The 7714-nt window shown below is 43.2% G+C and overlaps 1 non-coding gene across 1 annotated transcript; it reads right to left on the bottom strand.

The window, feature by feature from the left end:
• Positions 1-3: 3 nt before the first annotated feature.
• On the bottom strand, positions 4-75 carry trnaa-ugc. Its single transcript has one exon. It is a non-coding gene; the product is annotated as a tRNA-Ala (tRNA).
• Positions 76-7714: the final 7639 nt, after the last annotated feature.

The raw sequence follows: 7714 nt of genomic DNA, 5'->3' as shown, positions 1-7714 counted from the left end.
AACTGGAGATGCCGGGGATTGAACCCGGGGCCTCATACATGCAAAGCATGCGCTCTACCACTGAGCTACATCCCCATTCTCACGCTCGACTTCTGAAAAGCTGATATGATATGGCTATTAGCTGTTCAAGATGGGTGAAAACGTGAGATGTTACACGATTAAAACAGTACATCATTTTTTAACCCTCCTATTATGTTGCGGGTCAATTTGACCCATTTCCACGTTTTAGTTGTCTAACATACTAGCTACCCTCTTTTTCTCCATGAAATTAAATGACTTTTCCTCAGTTAGGGTCATGAACCTAACTTCAAAATGTGGACACGCTGATGTCTTGTGGAATGTCATAGATAGATTGTGTCAAATGTCATACATAGATTGTGTACACAAACACAATGTTGTGGGTCATTCTGACCCGGAGGCTTTCATGTGTATAGGTATTTGCACGGGTCCAAAATAAACAAGTGTCTTTGATGTATTTGGTTTTGACTGGTTCTGGTTGTAGTTTTATAATTATGTTTGAAACGTCTCTTTCTTAGTGCGGGAGCAGCAGATCTCTGACATAGACACTCAAAAACGAGCTCCAAACAGAAAATGCTTTGTTTGTGAGAAAGGAAAAATGTTTAACAAATAGTTCTTAAATATGTCGTTTTTGAAATCAAATGTTGTATTTCTTCTTTCTGAAAGGTCTGACAAGATAAAATCAAGTTTTGGCTGTTTTTACTTGGTTCTTTGACTGTCTTGAGTAGGTTTAAACTGCGGGTCAATCTGATCCGTACCATAATGGATATGACATTTTTTTCCAACAAATCACAAAGGTTAAGATATGAAATTGAATTACTAGAAAATTACATTTCATGAAGAAAATGTGTCTTCTTGCATGTTTTTAAATATTTATGGTTGTGAAATAAGTTGGGGGGTTAAATACCTTGCTTTGTAAGGTTGGTCTTCTGGTATTTTGTGGTGGTTTGTTTAAGCAATAAGGCACAAGGGAGTGTGGTATAAGGCCAATATACCACGGCTAAGGGATGTTCTTTAGCGTAGTGCCTGGATACAGCCCTTAGCCGTGGTATATTGTCCATTTACCACAAACCCCGAGGTGCCTTATTGCTATTATAAACTGGTCACCAACATAATTAGAACAGTAAAAATAAATGTTTTGTCACACTGTATATAAAATGTAACATTGGGATGCAAACTCAAAATTGAATACATTGTATATCTATATTTGACATTGAAACAGGTGTCTTCTTTTTGCTAAGCCCATAACATGTGTGTAAGGTGTATACTTTTGTTTCAAAATATATATTTTCAAGACTACCAAGAAACACTATGTGTGACCCTGATTTAGCCCAATGCAGTAAAAGGTTAACAAAAACACACAAAATACATGAAACTAGTATGTCTTTGTACTTGGTACAATTCAAGTCCAAGTAGCAAGCAATAATGTGAGCATGTGGTTCTGGGCAAGTGTAGTCATTGTTTGTGTGTGTATGTACATATAAGTTGTTCATATGTATATGTTTGTATATGGAAGGTTTGTTTTACTTAAAAATATGATTTAAAAACAGGTGCACAAATATCATACACCCCCAAAATGCTAACCTCCCCTTTATTGTAATGGTGAGAGGTTAATATGTCTTGTGCATTCAGGACCTTCTGCAATCATGGTGGCATCCACATTAATGTAGAAGTGTTCAGAAACATATTCAATTCTTATTTACAATAAAAGTGACTCCAAAATGACAATACATTATTTACCATTCATTTCTATTGGACACAAAATAATCTGAAACACAACCAAAACAAACAGCAAATGCATCCAACAAGTTTGTCGCTACTTCATGTTAGCTTTAGTGCTACATTCATTTTGATTACTGCATTGTTGGGTTTGGAGCTTCCAAGAAAGTTATTTCACAGTACTTGTGCACGTGACATTAAAACTTGAAACTCAAGCTTCACGTCACTCACCAGTGCCATGATGATCGGAAGGAGACTGTCAAATCAAGGCAAAGCAGGCTCTTAAACATCCTAACATTGACCTGGAATTGTCAATCAGTAAAGCAGAAGCCAAGGAGTTGATAAGAACAGTGATTACAAATAGGTAACAAGAGTTGTGGAACAGGGAGAGAAAGGGAAGTCCCCTGTATAAGATCCAGGAAAAGGTGGGGGCAGGGAGATCCTCAGGCCAAGAGAGAAGGAAGGAAAGTGTAGTCACAAGGCTGAGACTGGGACACACAAGGCTCAATAGTACATTGAAATTGGTGGGGAAACATCCGAATGATCATTGTCAAGATGAGATGGAGACAGTGGAACGTGTTCTATTACAGTGCCAGAAATATGGGAGGGAAAGGGAGCGATTGTTGTTCGATTTGAGGAGTAATGGGGTTGAAGAGCCAGGATTAAGTGAACTGCTGGGAAAATCTTCAGGGGATGTTGTATTTATTTCAGTGGTGATTTTAGCATGTATATCCTGATGGGGCAAACAAAAAACAAGAACATTGTAGATGCATGCCAGCAATTCCAATACACAACAGTAAACAATACATAAATTGCACTATAATGGTGACAAACGGGGCCCAACAGCAGTCCCAACACCTTACAACTGCTACACCTGACTATCAGTGGAGCCTTGTCTGGCAGCGAAACAGTTAATTCAGCCTCATTTACTGCCTTTGAAAAAAACAGTTGATATTGCTGACTTTCTTAAACAAATGTAGTTTCTACTGACAATTGAGATGTACAAACGATGCCATAAGGGAACGACGAGTGGATAAGAGGCAATCCGTAATTTCGAAGGACGGACTTGGTCAATACAACTATTTATTCAGCACTTTTGAAATGTACAGCAACAGAATTCAGAATGTGGACAGTTCTTACAATGTTCTCCCTGTACACCAAGTCAGAACAGTAAGATAAATAAAGGGGGCATATAAGCAGACAATGAAAGCTCTTACAATATTTGATGATTACATTTCTCTAAAACAGGCTATAGGCTACATGTGCACTACCAAGTCAGAACAGTAGGCGAAACGTGGACAAATTATTAGGTTGAGGCACATGGGCTACTAACAGCTTACTACACAACATACACTTAATATTACTTTCTTACTTTCTCAACTATATACATATCTCCCTGGTATATTACATCATTTAGGCAGCAGCATACAATACATTTTTGTACTCACCTTGTTGTGCCTTGGACTTCACAGATAATGAGGATATCTTATTCGTCTGCCTGTTTTCAAACATCTTACAAGGTAAGCTTCGATTTGGTCTGTGTTTGAGATATAGCTACATGGGGGGCATCAAATTATTCCTTAGGTTGATTGGAACCACACCTGACACCACACTAAAACATCTGCCCATTTCTAGTTGTTAGGTCTATCAAACCCATTTTTTCCCTGATATTGTTCACATGTTGTGGAAGCCATTTGATGTGTTTCCAGCACTAGTCAGCAATAATTCACTTATAGCTTGTCAATGAAAGATGACTTTCAAAATAAAAATAAAAGTTATTTTGTGTGTGCTTGAGCTTGTTTATTCTGAACTATATACTGTAACTCCTATCTTCTGATCATTTCCTCATAATCTTCCAGATGTCATCTTTCCAAATATACCAAGTTCTTGCATGTCAGAATCATATAATTACACATAAATAGCAGTTACTTTTGGGTATGCCTATTTAGGCGAAAATCTACATTTTGCCATTACATTTAAGAGGATATATTATCAAACGGCAATTGAACCGTGAGAAATCACCTGCTGTGTGTAGAGACCAGCGGTCCCGGTTGCTGTCAGCTGGAATGTTGTCATTAATGCATTGTTTGAGTGGTTGACAAGATGCATTCTGGTCGGCGGCCAGTCACCACAAACCGCGCCGCTTGCAAAACTGCTTGCGTTTTTCCGCCCACCACCCTATTCCCATTGAAGTCTACGAGACCTCTTTGCCACTTACCGCAGCCTGTCTGTAAGAACCTTAAGTGTTGTGGTGTTCTGTTTTTTTGCTACCGTTTTTCCCAGCTGTGTAATGCTGTCCTCCTGCTTATTCTGGGGTTCAGACTGAATGCAGTGGTAAACATGCTGCTCATAATTGACAGCAGCAATATAAATTGACATAAATTAGGCATGGCGGAACTCCTTGTTTTGAGTCTTTGTGTTTCCCTCATTCTGCTGGAGTTTACCTAGTATTTCATAATAAAAATACCTGACACATCCAGTTGTTTCTCCATTTGTAACTCACCCACCTATCAGGTATCAAGGTAAGACCCAGATGCAGACCGTGTCGAAGTAACAATGTTTATTACAGCAACAGGGGCAAAGGTACAGGACAGCAGGCTCAGGTCTGGCAGATGTCAGTAATCAAGAGGTGGGGCAAAGGTACAGGACGGCAGGCAGGCTTAGGGGCAGGCAGAGTGGTCAGGCAGGTGGGTACAGGGTCAGGACAGGCAAGGGTCAAAAACCAGAAGGCTGAGAAAAGAGAGACTGGGAAAAAGCAGGAGCTTACACAAAAACGCTTGTTGACTTGACAAACTGGCAACAGACAAACAGAGTTCACAGGTATAAATACACAAGGGATAATGAGGAAGATGGGCGACACCTGGAGGGGGGTGGAGACAATCACAAAAACAGGTGAAACAGATCAGGGTGTGACACACCAAAAATCACAATATGCTGTTTTACATTTTGTGCTATTTGTGCTTGTCTAATTCCTAAAATGGAAAAGCAGAAAAATCTATGCGCTCTTGTATAGTAATAAGAGTGCATATGGTGCTATTCGATATCCCTTTTTGGCATTGATGAATAAATCATTGAATCTTTACTTCAAGTCAGATGTTTATATGTTATGAATAAAAAGCATATCTATATAGATTGTTTTAAAGAAAACTAAATATTTAACAATGTAATTGTTGAAGTTCAGGTGTTTGACGTGATTGATGGGCGACTAGGTGCATTTTTGTCAAATAAATATGCTTATTGGTGAATGATTATGAGTTCATCTGGCTTTGAATCTGCAAAAGAATGTGTCAAGTTAGTTCTGAACAAGTCAATACAGCAGTGCATTCTGACACCATGAACTTAAATACATTTCACCTCCTTCATATATTTGGCAGACATAAGTGTAATAACGGAGCTGTGAGTTGGGAAGCGGGTCCAGGTGAAACATTTAATAAAACAACAAAACCAGGAGTGAGACAAATGCATGTGGCTAAATGCCGGTACACAATAATAATACCAACTGGTGAGAAAACATAAGAGACATATAAAGGGGAGGAAGTTATGAAGGTAATGAAGTCCAGGTGTGAATCATAATGATTTTAAAAAAACATGTTTAACCTTTATTTAACTAGGCAAGTCAGTTAAGAACAAATTCTTATTTTCAATGACGGCCTAGGAACAGTGGGTTAACTGCCTGTCCAGGGGCAGAACGACGATTTGTACCTTGTCAGGGGTTTGAACTCACAACCTTCAATGAGGTGACGTACAGGTTACAACTACCCAAACACAATCGTATCTCACCCTCTTTTCATGTCTCCCTTCTGTCATATCCTTTTCTGCTCCTCCCCTCGGGCGTACGACGTCGCCAGAATACTCACCACCGGTCCTGGGATTCATGCACGTAATGATGAGTGCCATGTGTGCATAATGATGAATCCCAGGACCGGTGGTGAGTATTCTGGCGACGTCGTACGCCGGAGGGGAGGAGCAGGAAAGGATATGACAGTACCCCCCTCTGACGTGCGGCTCCAGCCGCAGGACGACGCCGACCAAAGGGACAACCCCGAGGACGAGGAGTGGGTCAGTCCCGGCGGTGAAGGTGGAAATCACGGATGAGGTTGGGTTCCAGAATGTCCTCCACCGGAACCCAACACCGCTCCTCTGGGCCATATCCCTCCCAGTTTCACCAGATACTGGAGCCGACCCCCACGACGTTGGGAGTTCAATAAGGATCTGACAGAGTACGCCGGACCTCCCTCAATGTCCAGGGGGGTGGAGGTGTGTCGTTGGGGGACAGTATCAGTGAGGGCACCAGGAACTACTGGCCTGAGAAGGGAGACATGAAAAGAGGGTGAGATACGATGGTGATTGGGGAGTTATAACCTGTACGTCACCTCATTGACCCTCTGGAGAACATTGAACGGCCCCACAAACCGGGGGCTCAGCTTCTTACAGGGCAGGCGGGGTGGGATGTTCCTGGTAGAGAGCCAGAAGCGGTCCCCAGGATGGAGTCCCCAGTGGCAGTATGCCTGTTCCTTCTGACGATGGAAGGACCCACTCATCTACCGCAGGGGCTGAGGTCTGGCCCGGTTTCCACGGGAAAAGGGCCGGCTGGTAACCCAAAACACACTGGAAGGGGTCAACCCAGTGGAGGAGAGACGTAGGGAGTTCTGGGCGTACTCTGCCCAGGGAAGAAATCGTGCCCACTCACCCTGCCGGTCCTGACAGTGACTCCTCAGGAACCTCCCCAGCTCCTGGTTCATCCTCTCCATTTGCCTGTTGGACAGAGGCTAATACCTGGAAGTGAGGCTGACCGTAACCCCGAGCTTCTCCAAGAAGGCCCTCCAAACTCGTGAAGTGAATTGGGGGCCACGGTCGGAGATGATGTCCTCGGGAAGGCCATAATTCCAGAAGACCTGCTGGAAGAGTGCCTCAGCAACCTGGAGAGCAGTGGGGAGACCAGGAAGAGGGATTAATCGACATGACTTTGAAAATCTATCCACTACCACCAGAATGGTGGTGAAACCATCAAGAGGTGGGAAGATCGGTTACAAAGTCAGTGATAGATGTGACCAAGGTCAATGATGTGACCAAGCGGCAGGAGCTTCCCTGCTGGAGCATTCCGGGGGGACTTAGTTTGAGCACATACGGAACAGCAGTTCTATAGGACTCTCAACCGACGTGGCTCCACAGGGGACAGAGAAGCAGGTCTTCCGGGCATTCAGATGACCAGTCTGTGATTTTCATCCTCGACCATGAGATTGTAGGGTTATGGCGTTGGATCCAAGGGAGGCCGAGGATGATTTTGTGAACTGGTGCACTTGAAGAAGGAGATGCTCTCCTGGTGATTGTACTCCATGGCGAGGGTGAGTGGTTGAGTGATGTGTGTGATGGTCCCAGATCTTAATGGCCGACAATCGAGACCTTGAACCGTAAAAGGAGAGGAGAACAGGTAGACAGGTAATGTTGAGGGAGGAGGCAAGGATCTGATCCATAATTTTTATTTTACCTTTATTTAACCAGGCAAGTCAGTTAAGAACAAATTCTTATTTTCAATGACGGCCTAGGAACAGTGGGTTAACTGCCTGTTCAGGGGCAGAATGACAGATTTGTACCTTTTCAGCTCGGGGGTTTGAACTTGCAACCTTCTGAGTACTAGTCCAACGCTCTAACCACTAGGCTACGCTGCCGCCCCAAAATAAAGTTCTCTGCAGCGCCGGAATCCACTAAAGTTGTAGACACAGTGCATGAGGGACAGTCAGCCAGAGTGAAAGGGCACCAAAAAGAGTCTAGCATGAAGAGCTGAATCTGGAATACTCACTCCTGATCCAGGGGATGAAACATCACGTGACTGTCCCTCTGCTCTAGTGGATCCCGGATTCTGACGTACTTGTGTGGGCAAGGAGGGCTGATCCCGAGTACTCGCCGAAGGAGGGAGAGAAGCCGTCGGATGGCCATCGCAATGAGTGCGTCCCGGGTCAGGTTGTTGTCCCGACAG

Source organism: Oncorhynchus tshawytscha, linkage group LG18 (assembly GCF_018296145.1).
Source record: "Oncorhynchus tshawytscha isolate Ot180627B linkage group LG18, Otsh_v2.0, whole genome shotgun sequence".
Taxonomy (NCBI): Eukaryota; Metazoa; Chordata; class Actinopteri; order Salmoniformes; family Salmonidae; genus Oncorhynchus; species Oncorhynchus tshawytscha.
Note: the sequence above shows the minus strand (reverse complement) of the source record. Positions and strands in the feature narration are given on the sequence as shown.